The sequence below is a fragment of the Hyperoodon ampullatus genome (genome assembly GCF_949752795.1).
Source record: "Hyperoodon ampullatus genome assembly, chromosome: 1".
In the NCBI taxonomy this organism is placed as follows: Eukaryota; Metazoa; Chordata; class Mammalia; order Artiodactyla; family Ziphiidae; genus Hyperoodon; species Hyperoodon ampullatus.
In genome coordinates this window covers 144,468,435-144,484,713 of record NC_136914.1, presented here as the reverse complement: position 1 = coordinate 144,484,713, position 16,279 = coordinate 144,468,435, and positions in this window count along the sequence as shown.

Here is a 16,279-nt window from a genome sequence, read left to right as displayed (position 1 = left end):
AGCATGGGCTCAGTACAAACAAATGTTGCCAGGCAACCCAATGTCCTATCAAAATAGGGTTATTAGGCTAATGCGCTTGCAAAGCTGATGTAATATACACAAGAGAACCTTAAAAAGTAAAAATAATTGAACCGTTCAGCCATTATAGAGTATGCAAGTATTCTATTTACTATGATATAATTTATTATGACTTCTGACAAATATTTATTGAGCACTTACTTTGTGTCTTGTACTATGCTAATTGATTTCTTTTAATACAGTTCTACCTACGAGGTAGAAACTATTATTATCAAGAGGCAGTGGAGGGTACAGCTTAAGTGCACAGACTTGGAGCCAGACAGCATCCTTTCAAATCCTGACTCTGGGGACTTCCCTGGTGGTGCAGTGTTTGAGAATCCACCTGCCAATGCAGGGGACACAGGTTTGATCCCTGGGCTGGGAAGATCCCACATGCCACTGAGCAACTAAGCCCGTGCGCCACAACTACTGAGACTGCAAGCCACAACTACTGAAGCCCATGCGCCCTAGAGCCCGCGTGCCACAACTACTGAGTCCATGTGCTGCAACTACTGAAGCCCACACGCCTACAACCCATGCTCCGCAACAAGAGAAGCCACCACAACGAGAAGCCCGTGTCCTGCAATGAAGAGTAGCCCCTGCTCGCCACAACTAGAGAGAGCCTGTGTGTAGCAATGAAGACCCAACACAGCCAAAAATAATTTAAAAAAAACAAAAAAAACCTGACTCTGTCACTTAAATGGCTGTGTGACCTTGAAAAGTCACTTGATCTCTGCCTCATGTTGATCATCGGTAAAATGGGGATGATGATAATAATAGTAACTCCCTTCGAAAGGGGCTGTGAAGATTAAATGAACTAATGTATGTAAACATCTAAGGAAAGTATCTGGCACATAATAAATGCTATGAGTATCAGCTGTAACAACTCCATTTTGAGAAGTAAGATGTGTCCAAGACACTACAGTTTCCCAAGCCAGGATCTAAACCCTACACTGAAGCCAAAGCCCATGTCCTAAACCACTATAAAATTTACATTTTAAAAATGTGTGACATTCTTAGATGATTTCAAAGAATCCTTGACATCTACTCACTTCTTTACACCTTTGTTTTAACAATGTACCTTATACCTAAGTTGTTTGGGAAGCTACTTCTGGACTCGTGTTCTGAAACTTCCCTAGAAGCCAGAAAAGCTACTTAGGAAATTGGGTTTGCAAATTTGAAGGCTATAGCCCTCATATTTTAAAAGGCATATGGTTATACCTCTGGAGAGTGACATGTGTTGACCTCATTTAATAAAGAATAAATACTGTATGGAATATTACTCAGCCATAAAAAAAGAATGAAATAGTGCCATTTGCAGCAACATAGATGGACCTAGAGATTATCATACTAAGAGAAGTAAGTCAGAAAGAGAAAGAGAAATACCATATGATATCACTTACCTGTGGAATTAAAATACAACACAAATGAACCTATCTATGAAACAGAAACAGACTCACAGACATAGAGAACAGACTTGTGGTTGCCAAAGGGGTTGGAGTGGAGAGCGAAGGACTGGAAGTTTGGGATTAGTAGATGCAAACTATCACATACAGGATGGATAAACAACAAGGTCCTACTGTATAGCACAAGGAAATATATTCAATATCCTGTGATAAACCATAATGGAAAAGATATGAAAAAGAATAATATATATATATATATGTATGATTGATTTACTTTGCTGTACAGCAGAAATTAGCACAATATTGTAAATCAACTATACTTCAATAAAAATTTTTTTAAAAAAGAATAAATTTATCCCTGGTGGTCCAGTGCTTTAGGTGCTGCGCTTCCACTGCAGCGGGCACAGGGTCGATCCCTGGTCAGGGAACTAAGATCCTGCATACTGTGTGGCACAGCCAAAAAAGTTTTTTAAAAAAGGAAAAGAATAAATATTGTAATAGAGGAAACTTAGTAAGAACTGTAGCTAATGTTTATTATTGTTAAATATGGGCTGACACCTGTTATAAATGCTTTTCACGTACTATTTAATTCTCATGACCACTTTATGAGGGTATTATCAGCCCCATTTTATTTTCAGAGAGGTTTACAACTTGCCCAGGGTCACCCAGCTAGCAAGTTGAAGAGCTGGCATTTAAACTAGGCAGTTGGAGCCTGGGCTCTTTATCCATTAAACTCCCTCTCAAGAAACCACATCCAGGGCTTCCCTGGTGGCACAGTGGTTAAGAATTCGCCTGCCAATGCAGGGAACACGGGTTCGAGCCCTGGTCCAGGAAGATCCCACATGCTGCTGAGCAACTAAGCCTGTGCACCACAACTACTGAGCCTGCGCTCTAGAGCCCGCGAGCCACAACTCCTGGAGCCCAGGCGCCTAGAACCCATGCTCCGCAACAAGAGAAGCCACCACAGTGAGAAGCCCACGCGCTGCAACGAAGAATAACCTCCACGCGCTGCAACTAGAGAAAGCTCACGCACAACGACGACCCAACGCAGCCAAAATAAATAAATTAATTTAAAAAAAAGAAATCACACCCAGCTATACTGAGTACTTGCCAAAGAACCTCAAACAAGTCATCCTATTTGTTTCCAGCAAGCTTCCTCACAGCCTATTTAGTCATTTTGAATGCTCAAGTCCACTGACGTAATCATTCACTGCCCCCATTTCCATGTCTCCTCAAATGCCTCCTCATCAGGGAGGCTACCTTCCTGATGATGCTGTTTGCACAGTATCCTCCCGGTCACTCTCCCTTACACATGCCTGGCTTGGCTTTACTTTTCTATCACTTATCACTGCCAGGCATTTTTCATTTGCTTGTTTGTTGATTATCTTAGTGTCCACCTGTCTCTATAACAAAAGCTCCAAGGGACTTTGTCTATTTTGTTTACTACATTATCCCAGTACTTAGAATAAAGCCTGGCACACAGTATGTTCACAAAACATATTTCTATAAGTGACTGAATTCTTACATATTTTTGTTATACAATCTAACTTTCAGTAATATCAGAAACAAAAATTAAATAAAAATGCCATGATCAGATGTAATATATAATCTCTATTAATTTCAGTTTTCCCTTCCAGTCCCTGTTTATAAGCAGATACTATTTCTTCTTACAGATATGTACTCATAACAGAGCTTCCAAGATGTATTCTACCTTTTCAGATAACATTATCAGATCAAATAAAAAATCCAATTCTGAATGGATTTTTGTTTGTCAGTGACTTTCAATAAATTACCCTTTCAGGCTCAGCTTTGATATTTTTTTGTTTTTTTTTTTAAGTAAAAGCTAAGTTGGTCAAGGATTTTCCATTTGCACATTAGAAGTCATTTTTCTCTGCGTCTTATATTGGCAGAGGTAGAAATTATAGTTCTAACCCAATAGTACTTAACTAAAACAAGATTACTGAGATACAAACCATGCTTTCCTTTCAGGCCACCTCCTAGACATCATTAAAATTTTTTCTGGGCTTTCCCAGTGGCACAGTGGATAAGAATCCACCTGCCAATGTAGGGTACATGGGTTCAATCCCTGGTCCGGGAAGATCCCGCATGCTGTGGAGCAACTAAGCCTGTGCACCACAACTGCTGAGCCTACGTGCCACAACTACTGAAGCCCACACACCGAGAGCCAGTGCTCTGCAACAAGAGGAGCCACTGCAATGAGAAGTCCATGCACTGAAATGAAGAGCAGCCTGGGCTCGCCGCAATGAGAGAAAGCCTGCGCTCAGCAACAAAGACCCAACGCAACCAAAAATAAAAGAAATTAAATCTTTTTTAAAAAATGTTCCTGATCACTAAAAAAACTACACTTCAGTGATACAGATCTAGCACTTTATGTGTTACAAACTTCTTTATAAAATATTTTAGCAGTATTTTGATGGATTCAAAGGTTGCAAAAAATGTCAAATGGAGATTTTCTTTGCACCATCAACAAGATGAGACTAGTCCAATGAAACATGAAGTCCGAAGGTAATGCTTACCTGAGAAGAGTTTGTGGTAGGAATGGCATTAGCTGTCTGTTGTTTCTTAGCAGCTTAAATAACACACGTTTATTATCACAGTTTCTGTGAGTCAGGAATACAGGCACAGCTCAGCTGGGTCTGCTTACAGTTCTCTCTAAAGGCTGCAATCAAGATGTTGGCCAGAGCTGGGGTCTCATCTGAAAGCTTAATTTGGGATGCATGTTTCCACGCTCACTTATGTGATTCTTGGCAGTAATCAATTCCACTTGTGCTGTGGATTGTGGGTCTCAATATCTACAAGGCTGTTGGCTGGAGGACATCCTTAGCTCCTTGCCACATGGGCCCCCCAACGTAGAAACTTGCATCATCAAAGCCAACAAGGGAGAGAATCTGCCGGCGGGATGGAAGTTGCAACCCATCTAATCATAGAAGTGTCATCCCCTCAATTTTGAGAATTCTACTGGCCAGGGGCAAACCAGTCAAAGAAGAGGATTACACAGGCCCTGAAGGCAAGCAGGTGGGGATCATTGAGGGCCATCTTAGAAGCTGCCTACTACTGAAGTACTATCTCAAGATAATACCATATTTCTTCTTAAAGAGATGAGGCCACATGATACCACCTTTTGGACTTGGCTGTCCACTGTTAACTCATGGAGAGTCAGCATCATCTGGTGTTTTCCCATTTCTGCTGAAGCTGCTGCTTCTGAAACAACCTAAGCCTTTCTTCCTAGGCAACTTTAAGAAGAGGAAAACAGGGTGAAAATAAGAAAAAGTAGAAACTTTTCCCTTGAAATCATCCATTTGAATAAAGAGTTGGTCATGATATAGGTGCAGCATCCCTGGGCTTTGGGCTAGAGAGTGGTGAATGTTGTACAAATGACATAGTCTGTAGGAGCCTCTCAATCAAGAACGAATACCACATCTGCATGTACACCTTCTACTGCTTGTTAATAAAAGCTCAATATTAATCTCACTCTTGCTTGTATGTAAGCTGTGGGATTACAGTTGGATCTCATGTCTCTTTACATTAATGAACCCCACTTCATGGTTGTACTTCTAATTGTGTGTCAAGTCTAAGCATAAGAAATTGAGTTTGGATAATCTAATAATAGGAGCTTTCTTTTCTATATAGATGTCAATGGCAAAGTAATCGAGAGGAAAGTTAAGATACAGAGAGAAAAAATAAGCAGATTCACTGTTAAGGTGAAGTTCATACACTTGGCATAGAAATGGATTCCCATTTACAAGAAGCAGGACAGTGTAATAGTTATGAATACAGTCTCTTGAGACAGACAGCTTGGGTATGAATCCTGGTTGTATGATTTTCTAGCTGTGTGACCCTGGGAAAATCACTCAATCTCTCTGTGCCTTGGGTTCTCCCATCTGTAAAACAGATAATAATTTTACCTACCTCATAGGGTAATTATTAGGATTAGTATTTATAAGTGCTTAAATCAGGGCCTGGCATATAGTAAGTGTTATATTCATGTTTCTTAAATAAAAGAATCTATTTAAAATGTTTACTTCATATGCCTTCCAGTATCTGGTCCAACACAAAGTCAGCTTGGAAATGTCCTGTTGTCCACACACACGAAAAAAGCTGAACAAACTAAAGGTCAACGACTTTTCTTGGATTCATCACAGAAATGAGGTCACGGGACAAACCACTGCCACAGAATTTGGAGAGGCAGACAGAGAGATACAGAAGACCACAATTTACCAAAGCAGAAATTCGCATATAGAAACCTCTACAGGAAGCAGCATGTGGTAGGAAACCTAAGCTGTAAGGGACTAACTGTTGGAGGCTCAGTGTAGACAAGTCTGAGAGCTAAAACTCCAGCAGGGAGTTTCAATGCAATCCCTATCAAATTACCAGTGCATTTTTTATGGAACTGAACAAAAAATTTCACAATTTGTATGGAAACACAAAAGACCCCAAATAGCCAAAGCAGTCTTGAGGGGAGAAAACGGAGCTGGAGGAATCAGACTCCCTGACTTCAGACTATACTACAAAGCTACAGCAATCAAGACAATATGGTACTGGCACAAAAACAGAAATATAGATCAATGGAACAGGATAGAAAGCCCAGAGATAAACCCACGCACCTATGGTCAACTAATCTATGACAAAGGAGGCAAGGATATACAATGGAGAAAAGACAGACTCTTCAATAAGTGGTGCTGGGAAAACTGGACAGCTACATGTAAAGGAATGAAATTAGAACACTCCCTAACACCATGCACAAAAATAAACTCAAAATGGATTCAAGACCTAAATGTAAGACCGGACACTATAAAACTCTTAGAGGAAAACATAGGAAGAACACTCTTTGACATAAATCACAGCAAGATCTTTTTTGATCCACCTCCTAGATTAATCGAAATAAAAATAAAAATAAACAAATGGGACCTAATAAAACTTAAAAGCTTTTGCAAAGCAAAGGAAACTACAAACAAGATGAAAAGACAACCCTTAGAATGGGAGAAAATATTTTCAAATGAATCACAGACAAAAGATTAATCTCCAAAATATATAAACAACTCATGCAGCTCAATATTAAAAAAACAAACCAAATCCAAAAATGGGCAGAAGACCTAAATAGACATTCCTCCAAAGATATACAGATGGCCAAGAAGCACATGAAATGCTGCTCAACATCATTAATTATTAGAGAAATGCAAATCAAAACTACAATGAGGTATCACCTCACACTAGTTAGAATGGGCATCATCAGAAAATCTAGAAACAAGAAATGCTGGAGAGGGTGTGGAGAAAAGGGAACCCTCTTGCACTGTTGGTGGGAATGTAAATTGATACAGCCACTATGGAGAACAGTAGGGAGGTTCCTTAAAAAACTAAAAATAGAATTACCATATGATCCAGCAATCCCACTACTGGACATATACCCAGAGAAAACTATAATTCAAAAAGACACATGCACCCCAATGTTCATTGCAGCACTATTTACAAGAGCCAGGACATGGAAGCAACCTAAATGCCCATCAACAGACGAATGGATAAAGAAGATGTGGTACATGTATACAATGGAATATTACTCAGCCATAAAAAAGGAATGAAATTGGGTCATTTGTAGAGACGTGGATGGACCTAGAGACTGTCATACAGAGTGAAGTAAGTCAGAAAGAGAAAAACAAATATCATATATTAACACATATATGTGGAACCTAGAAAAATGGTACAGATGAACTGGTTTGCAGGGCAGAAATTGGGACACAGATGTAGAGAACAAACGTATGGACACCAAGGTGGATAATGTGGTGGGGGGTGGTGGTGGTGTGATGAATTGGGAGATTGGGATTGACGTACGTACACTAATATGTATAAAATGGATAACTAATGAGAACTTGCTGTATAAAAAAATAAAATTAAATTTAAAAAATATATATATTAAAAATAATAATAAAAAGTAAATAAAGAAATAAATAAAATTCCAGCAGAGAGGCACTCACAGAGTGGCTCCAACGCTTTTGTGAGTTTACCTCTAGAAACCATACCTGGCTCTCACAGTGAAGACTGGGGGGGAAACATCTCCTCATGCTTCTGGCAAGGGAAGGAATCATTATGATACAGGACCAGAACACCCTGTTCTTCTTTTTGTGTTTTTCAAAATCTTTTTATTCTTTTTTTTTTTTTTTTTTTTTTTTTTGCGATACGCGGGCCTCTCACTGTTGTGGCCTCTCCCGTTGCGGAGCACAGGCTCCGGACGTGCAGGCTCAGCGGCCATGGCTCACGGGCCCAGCCGCTCCATGGCATGTGGGATCTTCCCGGACCAGGGCACGAACCTGTGTACCCTGCATCGGCAGGCGGACTCTCAACCACTGCGCCACCAGGGAAGCCCTCCTGTTCTTCTTAACAAGACCTACCCCCAGCAGAAACTATTTCAGCAGAGTCCAACAGACTGGGATATTACCAGAGCCTCACTAACCTAGAAAAAGAGAAAGACCGAACTCTATGCGCCCCTAGCCTTATGGTCTCACCTAAGGACCATTGTAAAGGTCACAGCCCAGGGGCCCTGGCTCACTAAAAATCTGAGACCAAATCACAGGACTGTAGAATGCTCCCCTCCCCCACACCTTACCAACACATCACAAAGCACCTAGATACCTCAGTTCCTTTTATCCTATACGTGATGTCTGGTTTTCAACAAAAAATTACAAGGCATACTGAAAGACAAAAAGTACAGTTTGGGGGCTTCCCTGGTGGCGCAGTGGTTGAGAATCTGCCTGCTAATGCAAGGGACACGGGTTCGAGCCCTGGTCTGGGAGGATCCCACATGCCGCGGAGCAACTAGGCCTGTGAGCCACAACTACTGAGCCTGCGCATCTGGAGCCTGTGCTCCGCAACAAGAGGGGCCATGATAGTGAGAGGCCCGCGCACTGCGATGAAGAGTGGCTCCCGCTTGCTGCAACTAGAGAAAGCCCTCGCACAGAAACGAAGACCCAACACAGCAAAAATAAATTAATTAATTAATAAACTCCTACCGCCAACATCTTCTTAAAAAAAAAAAAGTACAGTTTGAAGAGACAGAGCAAACATTAGAACCAGTCTCAGTTATGGCAAGGATATTGGAATGATCAAACCCGGAATTTAAAAGAACTATAATAAATATGCTAGGGCTTGAGCAGAAAAAGTAGACAACACACAAGAATATAGGAGACAGTCTAGAGGATCTTGGGACTGGAGGTGACTTTTTAGATACAACACCACAGACACAACCCACAAACAAAATTTTGATAAGTTGAACTTCATTAGAATTAAAAACTTCTGTTCTGTGAAAGACACTGTCAATAGAATGAGAAAACAAGCCACAGATTGGGAGAAAAAACTGCAAAGGACATATCATATAAAGTGCTATTATCCAAAATATGCAAAGAACCCTTAAAACTCAACAATAAGAAAATGTAAAACTCAACTATAAAAATGGATAAAAGATCCAAATAGACCCCTCATCAAAGTTTTATAGATGGCAGATAAGCATATGTTTGCTCATACGTTCAACATATGTCATTAAGGACTTACAAATTAAAATAAAAATGAGATACAACTACACACATTTTACAATGGTCAAAATCCAAAACACTGATGCCAAATGGTGGTTCCAGTATGGAGCAACAAGAACTCTCATTCATTGTTGGTGGGAATGCAAAACGGTACAGCCACTTGGGAAGATAGTCTGGCAGGTTTCTTACAAAGCCAAACACTCCCTTACCGTACGATGTAGCAATTGTGCTCCTTGGTATTTACCCAAATGACTGAAAACTTATGTCCACACAAAAACCTGCATATGAATGTTTACAGCAGCTTTATTTGTAATTGCCAAAACTTGGAAGCAATCAAGGTGTCCTTCAATAAGTGAATGAATAGACAAATTGTGGTACATCCTTACAATGGATTATTCAGCAACAAAAAGAAATGAGCTATCAACCCACAAAAAGACATGGAAGAACCTTAAATGCATATTGCTAAGTGAAAGAAGCCAACTTGAAAAGGCTAAATACTGTATGATTCCAATCATATGACATTCTGGAAAAGGCAAAAAAGAATCAGTAAAAAGATCAATTGTTGCCAGGGGTTAGGGGAGAGGGAGGGATGGCTAAGTGGAGCACAGGTAATTTTTAGGGCAGTGAAACTATTTTGTATGATACAGTAATAGTGGATATATGTCATTATACATTCTTCAAAATCCACAAAATGTACAACATCAAGAATGAACCATAATGTAAACTATGGGCTTTGGGTAATAATCATGTGTCAGTGTAGATTCGTCAATTGTAACAAATATAGCACACTGATGGGGGATGTTGATGGTGGGGGAAGGTGTATGTATTTTGGGCGTGGGAGGAGAGGTATTTAGGAACTCTGTATTTTCCACTCAATTTTGCTGTGCTCTGAAAAATGTCTATTAAGTTTTTTAAATCCATGCTGTTAAATTATAGCTCAGGTTTAGATTGTAACTGAAAGTTCTCCTTCTGCAAAATGAGTAAAGAGCAAGTTGGAAATCACTGTGTGGAAGGCACAACTTTGCTGGCACCAATCACACTGCCTAGCACATAGTAGGAGATCCATAATTCCTTTTCTGCCTCTACCTCACTCCTGAAATCTGTAAATCCCTCAGTTAGCAGCATCCCCTGAGGAAAGGGGAGTGGATGACACCTGCAGGTATATTTTGCACAAAACAGACTGGGAGGGCTTCCCTGGTGGCGCAGTGGTTGAGAGTCCGCCTGCCGATGCAGGGGACACGGGTTCGTGCCCTGGTCCGGGAGGATCCCACATGCCGCGGAGCGGCTGGGCCCGTGAGCCATGGCCGCTGAGCCTGCGCGTCGGGAGCCTGTGCTCCGCAACGGGAGAGGCCACAGCGGTGAGAGGCCCGCGTACCGCAAAAAAACAAAACAAAACAAAACAAAAAACAGACTGGGGATCCCAGGCCTATGCACACAGACCAGGTATACCTCTTTCTCCAAGAAATTAAATCCGGGCTTCTCTAACTTTAATGCATATAGGAATCACCTGGAGAGGTTGTTAAAACAGACTGCAGGGCCTCTTCTGCAAAGTTTCTGATTCAGTAAGTCTGGAATGAGACCTGAGAATTTGGATTTTCAACTGGCACCCTGGTGATGCTGATGCTACTGGTCAGTGGATCACATTTAAAAGTTGCAAGAATTTTGATGGTTTTTAAAGATGAAATCTTCTCAGTAGACATTCTGGAACTTATAAAGGAGGAGCTTGGGACCAGCAATGTGGCTGAAAGGGACTAAGGAACTTCTCAGAAGGCTGCATCTGCTTGGCAAGCACACTGTGTTTACTTAGAATAAGAGCTTACTTGGATGGGTTGGGGTGATGGAGACTATGAGAGAGGGCCTAAGCAAACTAGCAGTCCATGTTTTGTTTTGCTCACAGAGAGTTTTAACAATATTTCGATCCCCGTGTAGGTCACCACAGTCCCCATCACTTCCTATAGTCCTAAACTAATCAGCTTCACTCATTTATAATCTACCTGGACCCTGAAGTTGTTTCACCTGCAAGCCCTGTACTAGCCCTGACCTTTCAGGCCCCTTATAGCTTTAAAATTATGCGATGTTATCTATAGACTTTCCTATTGTGCCAGAGAGGAAGTTCCTTCTAACATACAAAAAAGAGCCTTTGACACCCAATATTTTCAACTACGTATCTTCACACTGCAATGAGAAATTTTCAGGTCAAAATAGCTTCACGAATACCATAACTCCCCACAACAACATAGTTTGTGATGAACACAAGCACCTTCCTTTAAAAGAAAACTTGGTATATAAAACTAGAGATAGAAATTAATACATACATGAATAAATAAGGCAAATTATAATAATTTAGGGTTGCCAGATTTAGTTTAAAAATATAGGATGCCCAGTTACATTTGGATACAAACAAATTTTTTAGAATAAGTACGTCCTATGCAATATTTGGGATGAATTGGACATGCTTATACTATTAAAAAAAAGCTATTTATTGTTTATCTGAAATTCAATTGTAACTTAGCAGTCTGTATTTTATCTGGCAATCTGTATTAGTTTCCTATTGCTGCTGTAACAAATTATTACAAACTTGGTGGCTCAAAGCAACATAAATTTATTATCTTACTTATCTTACAGTTCTAGAGGTCAGAAGTCTAAAATGTGTCCCTAAGGCTACGTTCGTTTTGGAGGCTCTAGGGGAGAATCCATTTTCTTGCATGTTCCAGGTTCTAGTGGCTGCCCATATTCCTTGGTTTGCAGGCCCTCCTCAATCTTCAAAGCCAGAAGTATAGCAACTTCTCTCCTCACTGACCCCTGCTTCTGTTGTCTCTCCCTTGCCCACATCCCTCTTATAAGCACCCTTGTGATTACACTGGGCCCACCTAGATAATCTCCTCATCTTGAAATGCCCAATTTATCACAACTACAAAATAAGTTTTGCCTTACAAGGTAACATATTTACAGGTTCCTGGAATTAGGACAAGGGCTTCTTTGGGGCAGGGGTGTAGGGGGGCACTATTCCCATAATAGTTATTTGAGTTACGAGTTTAGCCTACAATAATATATTCTACTTTTATTATTTTATTTTATTATTTCTAATTCTATTTCAGATATGATTTTGATTGTAGAAACCTAATTGGCATAGAACTTCTGGTTTGTATTTATTGTTTAGACACCAAACCACATAATTTCCTACAGATTCTTATCAATGAGTGTGAATCTTCTTTTTGTAGTGAAAATAGATCAAAGGAATTCAGTCACATGCCTGAGACAGAGCCATATGCATAATTTTCTTTGTGTCCAGGATTACCCACATACTACAACAATCAGTATGCAGCAGAAATCAACATGTCCCCTGCTTCTCTTCCCCCTTATTTTGTTATATTTATGATAAGTTTAAGACTGATAATTTTTTATTCCTCTCAACATATAGAAAAGCTTAATAATAGGAGAGATCATATATAGATTCCTGAGCATAGTGACTGATAAGAATGAAAGGGGAAGCTCTTTCAACTATTCAGTGGAAACTAGAGCCGAACTCGATAAGCTAAGGGTTTTCATTTATTATACGAATGAAAAAATATGGAAGCAAAATATACACTACATCTGAGTTATTAGTACTTAGTTGTTGTTGTCTTAGTCCATTCAGGCTGCTATAATCAAAACACTGCAGACTGGGTGGCTCATAAACAACAGAAATTTATTTTTCAGAGTTCTGGAGGCTGGAAGCCTGAGATCAGGGTGCCAGCATGGTTGGGTGATGGCTCTCCTTCAAGTCACAGACTTCTTTTAGTATCCTCATGTGGTAGAAGGGGCCAGGGAGCTCTGTGGGATCTTTTTTATAGGGGCACTAATCCCATTCAGGAGGGCTCCACTCTCACCTCCCAAAGGCTCCAACCTTCAACCACCATCAACTTTGGGGGTTAAGATTTCAACATATGAATTTGGGGAGACACAAACATTCAGACCACAGCATTTGTCAATGCATAAAATCTTTTCAGATATTGACTATGTGGTTTCCAGATTCAGTCTTGAAAAACAACAGCAAATGTCTCTGATAAAATGTTTGAATGCCAAAATTCCTCTGAATAGTTAAATGTGTCAGAACATGAAAATGAAAATGTAAGTTTTTTTTTCTTAACTCTTTCTGATCATAAAAGCTATTCATATGCCTTACAGGAGATTTGGGAAATTTATAAAGAAAAAAACTTCAAAAAGAAAAAAATTTTCCCAGAATCCCACTATCCAGAAATAATCATCTTAACATTTTGCATTATTTCTTTCCAGGATAATTTCTGGAAAACCAATTTCTATATAGACAAATTGCATGGCAGACATATTATATAGTAAATAAAATGTAAGCTTCCATTTGTTTATTTAGTGATCTGCCCATTAATTTCTTTCAACAGATGTGCTGTGAAATAGGTCATTCATCCACTTATTCACAAGGTACTCTACAACATGGCTCTTCACAGACATTTTTTTTTTTTGGCTGTACCGCAAGGAATGTGGGATCTTAGTTCCCTGACCAGGGATCAAACCCATGTCCCCTGTAGTAGAAGCGTGGAGTCTTAACCACTGGACCGCCAGGGAAGTCCCTCTTCATACACTTCTAATAGAAGTGTATTTAGTCAGTATTCTTTTGGACACACTTACCAAAAGACCAACTCAGATGTATTGGCTCATCAACTGGGAAGTCCAAGAATTTGGTGCAAGCTGTTTTTATGTAAAGGATCTACTTCTCTCTCTCTTATTTCTCAGTTCTGTCTGACTTCATCTTCAAACAGGTTCTCTCCATGTGGTGGCAAGATGGCCCCACATAGTTCTAGACTTTCATGGTCCTTAATGTTTATAATCCTAGAGAAGGAAAGACCTACTCTCTCCCAGAGTTCACATGTCAAGACTGATGGAGGAACTTTTTTGGTCCTACCTGGGTCAACAGTCAATGAGAAGACAGGGATGGGATTCCACAATTAGCAGGGTCTGATCACAGCCATGCCTGCTATTAACACTAACAACAGAATCACATAGGGTCAGGAAAGAGCATGTCTCCAAGAAATAGAAGGGTGCTGGTCAGACAAAGCAACAGATGTCCAGTAAAGAGGAGAGAAGATCTATACTCAAATATCTTGTTGAAAACCAGGTTATATTTAGACAGATCATCTAGGTCAATATACTACTCAAACTTATTCTTTTTAAAGAGCAGAATGCACATTATCTGAACCTCTTCTCAAATTTCAAAAAAAAAATCCCCTGTAAGCATGAAACAAGTGTCCCTTGCACCCAAGTTTCAAAATTTTCTTACTAAAAACAAGGCTATGAAGTAAATATATTTTATGATGGTATGTAGATGTGAGTGGAAATGGATTATACACCTTTGGATTAACTCCAATAAAAGGCAAATGCTGTAGTGCTAAAATTACAATAATATAATAGTAGAAGTAGGAAGGAATGGTGGAAATTGTATACAAGTGGAAGGTGAGCAGGACAAGGTAATCAAGCAGCAATCTCAGAACAGCAATCAGACATGGCGTATTTGGACAGTTTCATGGGAAGCCTTGCCAAATCAGAAGCAGAAGAAAACCAACAATTTGAATAGCTATTATGTCCAAAACATGGTGTTGGATGCTTTCCTTCAGACCGTTTAACACAAAGTAATTATTTCCAACCTAAATACACAGAAGCCGAAGCTCAGGATTATTTAATTCACCTACAGTCCATTTGATCTGAAGTTTATCTGAAGCCAAAGTCCATTTTTTTTTCCACCACCATTTTTTTCCTGTCTCTCAGGAAAGGACAGACTATTTCAACGAAGTCCTGTTTCCTTTCTGACGGGAAAGAGAAATTATCAAAAGCCCACTAAAATAACCCAAAGATTTAAATGATAAAATTAACAGCCAGGAGTTCTGTTGCGAAACTATACTATAAACATGAATTGTGTTGTTTAAGAACTTAAACGGCCTATACCTTGTAATCTCCTTGTCCCTTTTGAAAATCAATCGGCAGTCTGAGCATGTGGATATAGGGTCTGTCCACTTCCCTCCTTCTTCATGATTCCTGTCTCCGGACCATGTCAGGCTCATCCAACCTCAGTCTTGGTTCATGTGGCTCCTTCTGCATGAAAGACTTTTCCTCTCCTGCAGATGATATTCTGGCTGATCCTTCTCATCGTGAAGGATTTACTTAACTCTAATGGCATCTCTACAAAGTGACCTCTTCCTGCAACTAGCCCGATTAAAATAGTCTCCACATTCTCGAATATTGATAGTATGTAGCAGGTGAAATTGAAGCGAGATGCAGCCTGCGTGGGAATTACATTGCCTATCACTGAAGCAAATGCAACAAAATAATATGTGAACACCGAACTAGTGCCTGACTCCAAGCCAGGCATTGTTCTAAGCATTTTACATGTACTGACTCATTTTTATCTCTCATAATAGATTTATCATTGCTATTTTGCAGATGAGTAAAGTGAAGCATATAGGCTTCATTGGCCAAGGTCACAGAACAAGTAAAGGGCAGAGTCAGAATTTGAGCCTGGGTAGTTTGAAGTTAGTTCCTGCTTTTAACTACAGAGGGTCCTGCACGTATAACAGTTCCCTTTTCAATTTTTCAATGGCTTGAAAGCGATATGCATTCAGTAGAAAACATACTTCGAATTCTGAATTTTGATCTTTTCGCGGGGCTATTTATATGCAGTACGATACTCTCTCTTCATGCTGTACAGTGGTAGCAACCACAGCTCCCAGTTAGCCACCTGGTAAACAACCGGTACACTTACAACCATTCTGTACCCATACAACTATTCTGCTCTTCACTTTCAGTACAATATTCAGTAAATTACACAAGACGGTCAACACTTTATAATAAAAATAGGCTTTGTGTTAGATGACTTTGCCCAATTAGATGACTTTGCCCAACTGTTGGCTAATGTAAGTGTTCTGAGCAAGTTTAAGGTAGGTTGGGCTAAGCCATGATGTTCCCAGGTTAGGTGTAGTAATGTATTTTCCACTTGCACGGCTTTAACTGGACATAACCCTACGGTAAGTGGAGGAAGATCTTTACTACCTGATTCTGCCTCTCCCAAAGAGCCGAGTGACTGGTAGCACGAACACACTAAAGTTCCTCTACGCCTATAAAAATAAGTTTATCGCCTTAAAATAACTGGAGAGACTGTAAGAAATAAACAACAAATTTTGTTTCAGCCAGCGGTAGGTATAACACCATTACAAATTGCTAATACTATCAATTCTTGTCAATTTTTCAGGTCCTCGAGGTTTCACCGTC